Here is a 14,455-nt window from a genome sequence, read left to right as displayed (position 1 = left end):
TGTCATTAATAATACAAATGGCAGCAGGCCTACCTTTTTCTGACATATCATTGGCACACAATATGCAAGGGAAGTGAAAACCAATGGATGTCGACGTGAAGTTGAATAATATTTCGAGGAAATTAAATGATACGAACTGAATTAAATCAGCCAATATAACAAGCAGGAAATTCGTGAAGACAGCAGAATCTGATGAATGATTACTATCATGTTTGTCTCATCAACTAGGAGAAACCAAGAGTTTTTGTTAACGTTGACCATCATCCTGTTGTTGTTGTTGTTGTTGTTTGATATTTACCCACACTTGGTGGGCACGGGCAAACAAAGAGCCCGTCAGGGAAATTGGCAGAAAAGAAGCTCTAAAATTAGAGCAAGGCTCGGCCGACAGTGGCGGACGGGGAAGAGCAGCGAGGGCAGGAGAACAAGCGTAGAGAGGCTGCGTAAACAGGGCGGTAAAGGTGCAAACTAGCGCGGAGCAGTACCCTGCATCAAAGCGGTCACGATGAAGGCAGTAGCTGCTACGTCGTCAGGGTGGGTCTGGCTGGTGCGGAGACAATCGCTGTGTGTATCGCGGAAAGTCCCAGCATGGAGGCGAAAGACGGCATCGATGATATCCTCAAAGTTGTCCTCAGCATAACGATCCTGTTGGGCGAGCAGCTCGTCGTGCGTCAAAGACTCGAGGTATGCACGAATGCCGTCAGGCAGAGGAGGAAGCTGAGCGAGAATGCTCTGAGGCATCATGGAGGAAAAAGAGGCAGGAGGTGGAGACGAAGCGCGTTCTGTCTCCATGGCGATGGGTGGTGAACGCTTTTGCTTCTTGCCCTTCTTCTTTTTCTTCTTTGGAGGCTCAGACTGGACGTCATCCTCGGAGGTCGGTAAGGCATCGGCAAGAAGAATAGTGGGCTGAGGGGGAGGGACGTCCTCGTCCTGGGTGGAAGGGACGGGAGAGGGGGCCCTCTCCTCCTCAGCTGCTGATGGAGGGTGGTGTGGAGAAGTGCCGGTCTGCTCGTTTGCCGTGTCTAGAGGTGGGCTCGGCGCGTTGGCGGAGGCAGCAGTTGCCCTGTTCAGAGGGGCGTTAAGCTGCAGCCGTTTCCACGGTGTTTTGCGGGGATGGAAAGGCTGCAGCGTAGGGGCACGACACTCTTGATGAGGGGCAAAACGTGCACCACGGGCGAAGCTCGGCGGGATGACAAGGCTCGGTAGCCAGTTCTTCTCAAAAATCGCAGGGAGAAGAACGAGCATTGCCTCCTTGTCACCACCACAGAAAGCCTTCGCCGTCATGGTGACAATCGTTTCCACTCCACTAGAACTGCCAGGATCCAGTGGTTGGCGCCACCAGGACGTGGGGCGCCACTGTGCAAAAGCAGAGCCTTGCACAGCTGCACCCCCTGGCCTGGTGACGTCCCTTCGGTGTCTGGTGCAGATGGAATTCGATTGTCTCTCCCTCACCTAGGGAGTGCTGAGGGCGCCGTGAAGCGGGAACAGCGATCCCCAGACGGTGTACAAAAACATCGGCACCAGTGTCCTGGCGCCTGATGAAGCCGTACCCCGCCCTCACGCTGTACCATTTCACGACGCCAAAGATGGTCTGTGCCCTGGTCGACTCCTCACTGCCACTGGTGGCCCCCCTCGACGGGTCGTAGGCCGAGTGCATGGAAGAAGGCATGGCTAGGCAGGAGATGCTACTGCTACTGCTGCTGGACCGTTGACTCGTATTTTGGTAAGAATATTCTGTATTGTTTTGGAGGGATTCAATACACAAAATATTTTCACGAGCTACTTTTCCTCACTGACACTAAAGTTAACTTAATCGAAAAGTAAAACAGGAGTTTAATATTGTCATAGTAAAATGGCAGCGATGCATGTACTCGTATGTATCACATGCGGAATTGCTTTCACCTACCGATATTTTAGTATCGCCGTAAACGCTTTCCGAGTAGAGATGTTTGGTATCGACTCAGCCAGCATCAGTGATAGACATCCATTCGCTAAACTATCTGACGGCATCGGATGATGAACCTAATTCACCTGAGTCAGCTGCAAGTACATGATCTGTGCGTTCTTCATGTGTGCTGACTAAACTGGTAGCTTCAGCACTTTTTTATCTTGCAACTATTATATTAGCATTAAAATCCGTTTTCTTGGTAATTTAATGCCTGTATTATTAATTGGGTAGGCTGGGCAGTAGAAGGAGAGGGAGAGAGGCCAGGAATGTGAGAAGGAGAAGACACAATGGCACGTTTACGTTTGCTGTCACGGGATGAAGAACGTGAGGGAGGAGAACAACGGGAACATACTGCATGGGAAAGAGGGAGGTTAGATGGAATAGACATAACAAGAGGGGAAAGAGAATGAGGAAGTAGAAAGGGAGACAAAAGCAGCGGAAGAATTGGAAATAGGTATGGAACTGCGGACTCTGGAAGAGCTGAACACTGTAACAGAGGAGTAGGTCGAGTCGCACATGCATAATAGATTGTGCTTGTCGACAGTCATCCATAGAGGTAACCCCAATTTTCCCATGGATGTGTGACACTTAGGCTTCAATGCTGCAGACACGGCACATTCTGTAGGAGACCGTAATAACGACCCCCACAGTTCGTCCAGGACTGGAAGGTTAGTATACATGTGGATGAAGAGTGTCTTACTTGTGATCACTTGGGGCAGACAGCCTGTGATCCGCAGTATTTGGCTGGATGGCCAAAACACCAGCAAGAAATGCATTGATGAGGGGATGGAACATATTCTTTGACTAAAAGGACAGCGTCCGCGATGGTGACACAGGAAGGAAGATCACGAGATGCGAAGATAAGTTTGATAATGTTATCTGTTGTTGGCGGCATGCATAGAAAGGGATTGTATAACAAGAATGAGTTGAATGTCCTTTGAACAGTCAGGAAATTTTGATTACAAAAGGACGACAATGAGGAGAGATGGACAATACCTGTTGTTGAGTTTAACTGCATCTGGAGAGACTGAATTTGGGCAAATACAGACTTAGCTTTTTTGGGTGTGGGGGGGTTCCATTAAGCACTTTAAGATGACGATAGCCATTGGGTCACACAGACAAGATAACACCAGTGCCTACTTGCCATAACAGAGAGAGGTGAAGCTAGAGGTCATCCGTTTATGAGATGATGTTAAGATACTGAGACCAGGTCTGGGGTCCGGAAATAGAGGTGATCAAGTCAGGGATGGTAAGTAGGGAAAACTATGCGGATGGAACAAGAAAGAAGAATAAACAGGAAGGGTAGATGGAGGAAGGGGTGGAGGCAAATAAGGTTAAAACGTTACTATAGAAGCTGAACTGGAGGATAGTGCTATTGATATAAGCGACTGTAAAGTGAAAGTTGGAATAGTTAAGTGGGATGAAATAGTAGAGGTGAGTAGAGGTTTAGAAACAGTAGAAACAGCCAGAACAGTACCAAGAAGAGATTCTGGGGTCATCATCTGGGTCAAAACATCACCAGGACAGGAGGAGGGAGAACTGGAGGTAATTTCCATAATCGTACGTGGTAATGAAAAGGCTCATTATGACTGTTGAAAAAGAAAGGATCATGTGGGCGTAACCCGGAGTGAAGAGGTCCGGCCAATAACCCAAGCAGGGAATAGGCTACTACCATGCACTCCCTACACTACCCAAGAATGTATAGCAACATCGTGTGGGAGAATAGAATCTCTCAGCACAATGTTGAGCTATTGACCAATGTCCAAGAGATCTACAACAAAGCAACTGTCTCCGTGGATCCAAAGCTGTAGCTTAGCAGCCCCCCCGTGGGCAGCCACCTTGTCGTGGTGGGGGGGCTTGCGTGCTCCTGTGATCCCACAAGCCTGCCCATGGATGTAACGACATCCAGCAGGGTCTCCCATGCGGGTAGGGTTGTGGGTGAGGGGTCTGACTAAGCGCTGCCTGAAACGTAGGTTACCCGTAAGGGTCATCGGTGCCACCCTCCAGAGGGATTGCCTCGGTGCTGTCCCGAGTTGGTTGGTTGGGTGTCTGGTCTGGGGGTGCTGGGGAAGGGGGTCTTTGAACTGGTGGGAGCAAACTTTCACATCACGAGGTGTCCTTTTGGGGACACCCTCTGGGGACGAGGTACCCCACTCCCATCAGACCGCGCTCGGTTCCCTCACTCCCTGGTAGGCGGTTTCCCTTGGCTCCTGGTGCCAATTTTTTTCACTGATGTATTTATGGATACACAGAACAATTCTTTACCTACTCGTGAGGTCGGTGACCAGCCGCACAAGTTGGCATCAACTGGTCACTCTCTGGCCGATGACCCTGTACCCTCTGGGTCGTCTGCCAAAACTGTGAATCACGATGCCCTTTCTATGGAGCTTTTACCTGGTGTTTTTGTGAATCACTCTTACACAAAATACATAGTCCTCAAAATGGATAATGGTACTTCCTTCTGGAACCTGAATTGTTTTCATATTCACAGTGGTCTAGTTACAGCATGTGGATTTACCCCCAAGGTCTCTTTGCAGGGCGATGGTTCTCTATTGTTAGAAGCCAGGAATGAAGAGAAGAGTTCATGCATCCAGTCTCTAACTGTGGTCACCGGTTATCCTGTACCTGCCTCTCGTCATTTGGTCCTAAATCAGTCCCGGGGGGTTGTGTATTCTCGTGACTTGATCTCATATTCTGATTCTTCCCTCTTAGAGGGGCTGGCTCCTCAGGGAGTTGTAGCAGTACAAAGAATAATGAAGAAAGTTGATGGGATTTTAACCCCCACGCCCACTCTTATCTTGACATTTGATCGTCTTACTTTGCCAGAGGTCATCACCACTGCATGGTGGAAGCTTAAGGTTAAACCTTATGTTCCCCGACCTAGAAGATGCTATTATTGTCAAAGGTTTGGTCATGTTCGCTGTTCTTGCAGGCGGGAAGCGTCTGGCCTTCCTGAGGTTTATGGAAATTGTGGTGGAATTTCTCATGGAATAGATGATTGTTCTCAACCCTCTAAATGTTTGAACTGTAGAGGAGCACATGCAGTCTCCTCAAGGGATTGCGAAGTATACAAGTATGAATATGAGATTATTTCTATCCGAACGAAGGAGAAAATTTCCTTTTCTGAGGCAAAGGTCAGGGTAAGGGAACGGTTCATTCACCCAGGGGTTACCTTTGCTGCTGTATTGTCTTGCCATAAAGCTACCCGGCAGGTGCCCCTGCCATCACACAATGCCCCATCAATTTCTCTGGATTCTGCTTCCCAGCCTTCTCACCTGGGGGGTTCCACTGAGGGAGTGCAGCCTGGAAGCAGCTGTGCTTCCTCCCGGGAGGTGCCTCCTGTCTCTGGGGGTGTCCCCTCTGCGGTGGTTCTTCCAGCATCTGGGAGTGCCTCCCCATCCCAGTTCCTCTGGTTCCTCCTGTGACAAACACCCGTGTCGATGCTACACCTTGCTTTGACACATCCAAAACTCCCGATGTCCTTCCTGTGCATCCTTGTCCTGACATATCCAAAAAAAACAGCGTCTCTCATACTTCTGTATCGGCTGCTACTCCCTTACTGACTGCCGCTCCTGTACCATCTGCCCACTCTGCTACTGTTGCTCACTCTTCTTTACAGTGTGGCACTATGGTTTCTAATGCTTTAAGTTTTGGTGCAGAGATGGAGGTTCCATCTGCCAACCTCAAACGAGTGAGAAGTGAGGAGTTTTTGGGTGACTCCCTTCCTTCTAAGGTTCAAACTTCTGTACCGCATGAGGATTCTGAGGGGGCTCTTCGCTCAACAACCCAGCCAGTGGTGGCGTCTAAGTCTGTGGGTGTTTATGATGGCTCTTCTAGGATTCCCGTCCCTGCCTCTTCCTCAGGTGTGGTGGAGCCTGGGTCTTTAGATACTCATAGAGCTCAGTCGCTTGCTCCCTCTGATCCATCATCCAGCGGCCAACCTTTGGTTGATTTGGTTGGGGGGGGGGTTCGGTTGGCCCCGAGGTGCCAGCTGAACCCTCACATGGTTGTGCGGACGGGGTACGTGGGTCTTCCAAGAAGGTCTCTGTGCTTCAGACTCATTCTGACGATGGGCAGGACATGTCTCGGGGTAAGGGTACTACCACCCATGGAAACTCTAAATCTTCATTGCCTTCTCGGTTGGTGAGGCAGAGCTCCACGCCTAGGAAGAAGGGCTTTCACTCCCTTCCCAACGAGGTTACTACATTGCTTTGGTGTTTCTAAGTTCATGATATTTAATACCAATCACTATGGCTCAATTGGTGCCAATCTGTCTTCAGTGGAACTGTAGAGGTGCCATGGCAAATTAGGAGGAATTGCAGTTATTACTCTCTGCTCTGAACCCACTATGTGTGTGTCTTCAGGAGACAATGGTGGGGGACAGACAGTTCCCTTCCATTAGGGGGTATAAGGCCTTCCATGCATCTCTTCCTGATGGTCACAGCGGTGAATATGCAATTTTGTGCCGTTCTGATGTCCCATTTATTTCCTTTGAGATTCAGTCCCCCTTTCAAGTTCTAGCCGTACAGATGCACGCTGGGAGGTGCTATACCATCTGTTGTCTGTACCTTCCACCTTCCGTTCCTGTTATACATGCTGATCTAGAAACCCTTATCAGCCAACTTCCACCCCCTTTCCTACTCCTTGGTGACCTTAATGGCCGCCATCCTTTGTGGGGTGACTCACTTTCAAATCCCTGGGGTGATCTTCTTGTCTCTTTGGTTGAGGATTTAGATTTGGTTGTCCTAAATGATGGAAGGCCGACCCATTTTCATGTTCAGACTGGCACGTATTCTGTCATTGACCTTACCATCTCCTCCTCTGACTGTGCCCTTGATTTTTCTTGGGAGGTTTTGGATGATCTACATGGTAGTGACCATTATCCTGTAGTGGTCCAGCCTACTCGCTCTGTTCCTGTAGCCCGTCTGCCACACTGGTGTCTGGACAGGGCTGATTGGTCTCTCTTTGAGGAACTATGTGTATTTGCCAACAGGGTTACTGATTTTTCAACTATCGATGATGCCGAATGTTATTTTACTAAGACCATTTTCTCAGCAGGGGTTCATTCTATCCCACGGACTTCTGGTTTTTTTTCCTGGAGACCTGTGCCATGGTGGAATGATGGCTGCTTCATAGCAAAGGGAACTTGCGAAGTCGCTGCTCGTCGGTATTTTGCCAATCGTAATGTTGTTTTTCTAAAAATACAGTTTCACAAAGCGCATGCTCACTATAGATGGGTCATGAAGAATGTTCGTCGTAACTCGTGGAGGTCGTATGTTTCTACAATTACATCTTCAACTTCAATGTCTGTGGTGTGGAAAAAGGTGCACAAGATTTCTGGTAGGTTCTCGCCCCCCTCCCCTCCGGTGTTGCGCCTTCACGGGGAACTTGTGTCTGCACCAGATGCAGTAGCCTCTGCTTTTGCAGATCAGTTTTACGTTGTCTCCACAAAGGATCCTTCTCAGCCATTTGCTACCTTTCGTAGGTATCAGGAGAGGCTGGGTCTTGACTTTCGCTCTCGTTGCGGAGAGCCGTATAATTTAGTTTTCAGCCTCCGTGAGCTGCGTGCTGCCCTTTCAGAGTGTCGTGACACTGCTCCTGGGCCTGACGATATTCCGTACGCTATGCTGCGTCATCTTCTGACTGATTCACTTCAGTTTTTATTGGACCTTTTTAACAGGGTTTGGAGTGAGGGCTCTATTCCAAGGAGTTAGAAGTTGGGTATTGTCCTCCCCTTTCCCAAGCCTGGTAAAGACCAGTCCCAAGTCTCCAACTATCGCCCTATCACTTCAACATCATGTGTGTGCAAGCTGTTCGAAAAGATGGTCAATGTCAGGCTGATATGGTTTCTGGAGAAGGGTTGCTTTCTCTCTCCGTCACAGAGTGGTTTCCGTAAATTACGGTGCACTTCAACCTTATCAGGCTCGAGGCGTCAATCTGTGAAGCTTTTGCCTCCAAGCATCATCTTGTGGCTGTGTTTTTTGACCTTGAGAAGGCTTATGACACTGCCTGGCACCATGGCATCCTCCAACAACTTCATGCCTTTGGTTTACATGGTCGCCTGCCTGTGTTGCTTGGAGACTTCTTGACTGTGCCAGGAGGAAGGTGTTCCACAGGGGAGTGTCTTAAGTGTTTCCCTGTTTGCAGTGGCCATTAATGGTATCATTGACACTGTGCCTGCTGGGGTATCCTCATCCCTTTATGTGGATGACTTAGCTATATGGTTTTCTGGCTCCTGCATGTCTGCTATTGAGCAGTGTATGCAACTTGCCTTGGACAAGATTTCTGCCTGGGCCACTTCCAAGGGTTTTCGGTTTTCCCCTTCAAAGACTGTGGCTATGCACTTCTGTAGGATGAGAGGGGTACACCCGGACCCTGATCTCCAGCTTTGTGGCAGGAGACTCTGTTGTGTGACAGAGACGAAATTCTTGGGCCTGACTTTTGATTGTCGTTTGACATGGGTCTCACACTTGGCAAATCTTAAAACATCATGTATGAAGGCTCTCAGTCTATTGAGGGTTCTGTCCCATACCTCTTGGGGTGCTGATCGAAGGACACTCTTGCAATTGTTTCAGGTATTTGTAACCTCTAAGCTGTCATATGGCTGTGAGGTATATTCCTCTGCCACAGAATCAAGACTAAAAACTCTAGATGCTCTCTATCATGCTGGCCTTCGCCTTGCAACTGGGGCTTTTCGGTCCTCTCCAATTCCCAGCTTATTGATGGAAGCTGGTGTGCCTCCCTTAGATCTACTGCGTCAGTCTGTTGCAGTACGGTGCTGGCTCCGGATTCGTCGCCTTCCAGACTCACTTGTCTGTGAGGGTGTGACGAAACAGTCTTGTCTTTTGTGTTATAGTAGACACCCTCGCATGCCTCGTCCATTTGGGTATAGGGTTCAGGATATAATGGAGGAGTTTGGTTTGTCGGCAGTACTTGTCAGTCCTGTTCGGATCCCGAGGGTTGCACCTTGGATATTGCCCAATGTAACTTTCTGCAGGCCTATTGCAGGTTCAAAGGATTTTGTCACTCTTCAGTGTCTTTTAAGGTTATTTTTAGAACATTTTTCTAGTCATGGTGGTTCTGTGCCTGTGTATACTGATGGGTCTAAATCCGCATCAGGTGTTGGTTTTGGAGTGGTATTTCCCAATTTTAGCCGTGGAGGTAGTCTTCCTTTGGTTGCCTCAGTTTTTACTGCGGAGTTGTCAGCCATCATTTTAACCTTGAAGTTGGTGTTTGTTCACCCTGACAATTATTTTACTATTTTTAGCGACTCTCAAGGGGCGCTTTTGGCCCTGGACTCTTTTAACTCTTCCCATCCCTTAGTTTTAGCTATTTTGGAGTGGCTGTTCCTCATTTGTCATCGGGGGAAGAGAGTGGATTTTTGCTGGGTTCCCGCACATGTTGGTGTGGTGGGCATTGAAACTGCGGATGCATTGGCCAAGGCTGTGGCTACTCAACAGCCCCCAACAGAATATCCGCTTCCTGCATCTGATCTAACACCTTACTTGCGGGACAGAATGCATGTGTGTTGGCAGAGATGGTGGGATGGTGTTGCTCATAATACACTGAAAGAGGTCTTCCAGAGAGTGGTTGTGACAAGGGTTCTCCCTTCCATGCCTCGGCGATTGGAGGTGGCTCTTGCTAGGCTTCGCATTGGGCACTCTCAGCTGATGAGTGGCGAGACTCAACCGTACTGTGATGATTGCTTGGTTCCCCTTACTGTCTGTCACTTGCTGGTCGAGTGTCCAAGTTTGGGGGACCTGCGTCGGAGATTCCTCCATAGGCATACAGGGGTAGATGGTGCCTACTGTCTCTCCTCGATGCTTGGTGGAGCCCATAGCGATTTTACTGATGTTTTTGGTTTTCTTCAGGAGGCGGGCCTCCTTCCACTTTTATAAGAAATTGTTTTCTCTTTTAACTATTCTTTTATTATTTTCAATATATTATTTCTAGAAAAAGTTATTAACTATGCACTATTTATTTCCCATGTGTTTTAGTTTCTTGTCCGGCGGCATATGACCTTAGCAGTTGCGCCGCCAGTTTCTACTACAATCAATCAATCAATGTAGCTTAGCAGCATTTCTGCCTCTGCAGAGATCCAGAGTGTTGGGTGTTGCCAAACCACCTTGGTCCCCACAATTGGACCGACCATTTAGCCCACTGGTACACACTAATCCTTCCTGTTGCAACATGCTAAGGGCTGTCGATGAAAATTTTGGTGAATGTGGAAACCTCCACTCTATTTATCGCCGAAGGTAGAATAGAGAGGATAAGAGGAAAAGGAAGGAAGAACCAACAGTAGAAGAAACAGACCTACAGAATTAGTTGAGGCAGCAATGCAAACGTAATGAAATGGGAGATGAACCTAAGGAAAGGTCAGAGTGGAGATGCAAATGCAGCATCAGCCCAGTAAACGAACTTACACACAACATGGGGTCCAGTAATGTACCCTGTTGTCGCTGTCACACAAATCAAGTCTCACCGCACGTTTCTAAACTCCCCCATCGTGATGCCAACGAGTAAGGAAACATGAGGGAGTACCTAGGGTAACACCTGTGGAGGGTAACTGTGGTACTGATAATGTAGTGGCCTCATATTCCAGGATGGTGGGTGAATAACATGCCACAAGATCAACGGTCTAAGATATGAAAATTAGCACACTGCCAACACGCTTTATGACATGTTTCCTCAGTCACCTGGTTATATGCCTAATAAATTTAAGTTACCTGAATCTACTCTGAACCTGTGCTGCAGGAAGGTTGTAAACTCATTGTCATCAAGAAGGTTCACGAAACATCTCAGATTTGCTAGTGAATGTATTAAAAGTTTGTCTAGTTCTGTTACGTTGTTAGCTGGAGAAATATGTTTTAGGGTGGTATTCACCCACGATGGCGATCAAGACGCATCATCACCTTTCCCTGTTAGCAATTACTATAGTTTACCTAAAATTTGCCCTGACTTTTTTCCTTTTCAACCTTACTAGCTCAGTGGTAGAAAAAGACAAAACAGTGGCTCTACACCCCTCCCATGGATATTCTTTGTCACTTGCATCATATTCTAGTATTAATTTCTTTTTACAACTGAATACTGAACATCGAGATTTGGCAATTTTAAATCAAGTTAGAGTGAAACAGGTATAAACAAATATATCAAAACTGGATATACCACTTCCTGGCTACACTTGCTCGTAAGACAAAAATGCTAACTCAAAAGATGCATTTACCTACACCCGTAGTTTGTCCTGAGTAATTTACACATACCTATGAAATTTATCTTTGTCGAAGATGCGGGACACTTCTAATGATGGCCAATGAGAGTATTTTTTTTATGACCAGTAGAGATATGCTTAGAATGTCATCATTTTCGTACTGAACATTTTGGCCACCTATGGATAAAGAGAGTTGGGGTCATGATTAAGGGAAAAACATGTTAAGTGAAAATAAAAACATGTTAACTAAAATGTCTAACTGATTTGCACGCCATTCTACCTAGTCTCACCTCGCTGGCATAAACAACATGCATTATTATTATCATTATTATTATTATTATTATTATTATTATTTGGGGATGCAGGGCTGGGGGACGGTGCTGAGAGATATTTTTATTAATAGACGACCTTAAAAATCACAATTTCATATTTACAGTAAAGTACAAACCAATCAGTAACCTACTTAGTAATAGTAAAAGGACTGAGGGAACTCAGGTAGCTTCATTTTTATTCCTGTTTATCACATAACATTATAGAATGCAGTACATAGAAGTGAGCTACACAACAATAATTTTATAAATGACTCATCACTTTATTTCTAGTCTTTCATGATCGGATCCGAATGCAATTTTCACTGAAAAAGAGCAAAATATGCAAAAAATATGGATAATGATGAGCGTCAATATCCAGAGGAGTGTTAAGACATTTGTTTGGTAAGCTAAATGTATCAAGCTGACAACTTCTTGGTCTTAATTCCACAGCCCCAGTCGACGGCTGACTTGATCTGCTTTCCAGTTTACATCCACAGCCCCAGTCAGAGTTCTAAATTTTGTATGTGTCATATGAGTTGATGATTTAAACTTTGTGTCCAGAGCCCCACATGACCTTTCGTTCCCCATGTTCCACTTGTCTGGCAGTCTAAAATTCTTGTGCCTGAGACTGCACCTCTTGGAACGCAGGTCACCATCCTTCTGCCATCGTCTGATCCATCTGGCTACGGTGGTGTAACTGGTGCCTGTATTCTCCGCTATGGCCCGCAGCGACCACCCGCCCACCCACATCCATATAAACCTCGCTCGTTCGGCCAGAACAGTTTGCCGTAACAGACGTCGCCGATGGTGCGCTTCCATACTGTGTGCGATTTTGAAATGTTTAAGTCCGATTATTTTAAAGTTGCTAAGCTGATTCCTGCTTATACTAGTGACTTTCACTTAATCCTTTTCCCTTTTAAGGACAGATTAATATATTAAGACTGTCAGATGACAATTTTGGTTAGGTGGAGACATTCCTGTAGTCACAAGTTAAAAAATAATAATAATAAAACAGGACTCAAACGGGGTTCTAAATGTTAACAAAGTCTCTTGAATGTCGGATGTTACTCGGATCTAAGCTAGAACATTCCCAGTGTAAGGAAATGGAAACAAGTGATCAAGTTTTCATGCACACCAATGAAATTTCAAGGTCACAGTTCCTTAGGGACGTGGTTTCACCTAGCACTCTTGATCCAGTGTCATTCCTTGCTAGACCCATATGATTCCATTAGATTTAGTACAGGTCTCGCGTACTGAAAGGGTTAATGGAGGCTGTATCTAGATCTTCTAGCTAAAACGTTGAACAGAAGGGGCAGAATGAAATAAAATGCCATTATATTGAAGGGGTTCATATTTTATCTATATTTCCTCGTTTTCCAGTACTATACCTCACCCTTCAGAGTGATGCATTTTTTTATATTGCATGCTATCTTCATACAGTCTTATTTAACACACAAATGTTCAGCGAATGCTGTGTCTAACCCTTTCCGATTCGAAAACTGGTTCCTTAGCTGAATGTAGCCTTATCGAACTAGCAAAACTAAGATAATAAAATCATTATATTAAAGCAATTGAAGTTCACCTCATCTCCCATATCTTTTCCACCACCGTATAAAGTTTCGTCTCATACTACCAACAGACGACTTGATTAAGCGATGGAGAGAATTACTAAATTGGAGGCGTCATATATAGATTTCTGTAACACCTTCAGTAGATCAGATCTGACTTCAGTCGAATAAGATGATATGAGGATTTAAAGCATAAACTGTCAAGAGTAAAATGAAATTCTTGGCCTGAAGTATTTATTTGCTTTACTTCGATGACGTCTTTTCATACTTTCCATCTCCTGGTAGGTGACTGCGCTGTGCTCACTCATATGTCGTTAACTTCAGGTAATTTTGCACCTACTATCGTACTTTTGTTGGTGGTGGTGTTGTTGTAGCCCAGTAAACTACTTACTACAATGCGTGGTAAATATGTACCCAGATAGATGTCTGGTGGTTTAGTGGGTTAAGGCAAAAGGGATGGTATCCGTCGTGTGGTTAGGGTTCAGTGCTCGCAGTACTGCTCAAAGGTGAACAGATGGTCAGCCCCGGCTCCTAAGCATCTAATGGAACAGTAAAGGGCCATTAGATGCCAGATATTCGTTTTTTGCTGCTAATTTGAAGCAGCACTGTAGCAGAAAAGTGACTAGCATCGTCTATCTATCTATCTACCTATTGCCAGACGCCTCAATCCCGTTTGGGGTGGCCACAAACAAATCGCCTCCAAGTCGCCCTGTCCCCCGCCATTTCACTGCCCTGCTCCCAACTCACACCCCCCTCTCTCATATACCTCTCCATCCCATCCCTCCATCTCATCCTCGGCCTCCCCCTTCCTCTTCCCCCCTCCACCTCACTCACATACACTCTCTTCGTCAGTCTTTCACCCTCCATCCTCTCCACATGGCCAAACCATCTCAGTGTGTTCCTCATAACGCTTCCTATCACATCCACATCAGCATTAAAGACGGAAGGATTGCAAGTTTTGGTCAAAATATTTTATTAAAAAAGTATATATACCGTACAGCCCTCATTAAACTTTACATGTCGTGGGACTCTCCAAAGATGAAAATAATAGAAGTATGCTGGTGATGGGAAAGAAAAAAAAATAGTTTCCTCTGCTGTTAATTTCTACAATATAACGATGCCTTAGTATATTTTTGCTATCTCCCCACCTCATACCCGACTCCTTCCATGTACAGAATATTGATATTATATGAATAGCAATCATTAAACTTTCTCAGCTTCCTGGGACCTCTAGGTTGATGGATAAAATGGTAAATGGCAGGAGGTGACAATTCCTCATATGCTTTTTTTTTTTTTTTTTTTTTTTTTTTTTCCAAGAATACTCGTATTTGGTGTTGTCTGTTATTTCCACTGGACAGTTTTTTTTTTCCGCCTTTGCACAAATGTTAGTGCAAGCTAGCCACGTACGTGCCACGCTTCTTCA

This window comes from Coenobita brevimanus, chromosome 32 (genome assembly GCF_032717465.1).
Source record: "Coenobita brevimanus isolate Jiangsu-jjx chromosome 32, ASM3271746v2, whole genome shotgun sequence".
In the NCBI taxonomy this organism is placed as follows: domain Eukaryota; kingdom Metazoa; phylum Arthropoda; class Malacostraca; order Decapoda; family Coenobitidae; genus Coenobita; species Coenobita brevimanus.
This window is presented reverse-complemented; position numbering follows the sequence as displayed.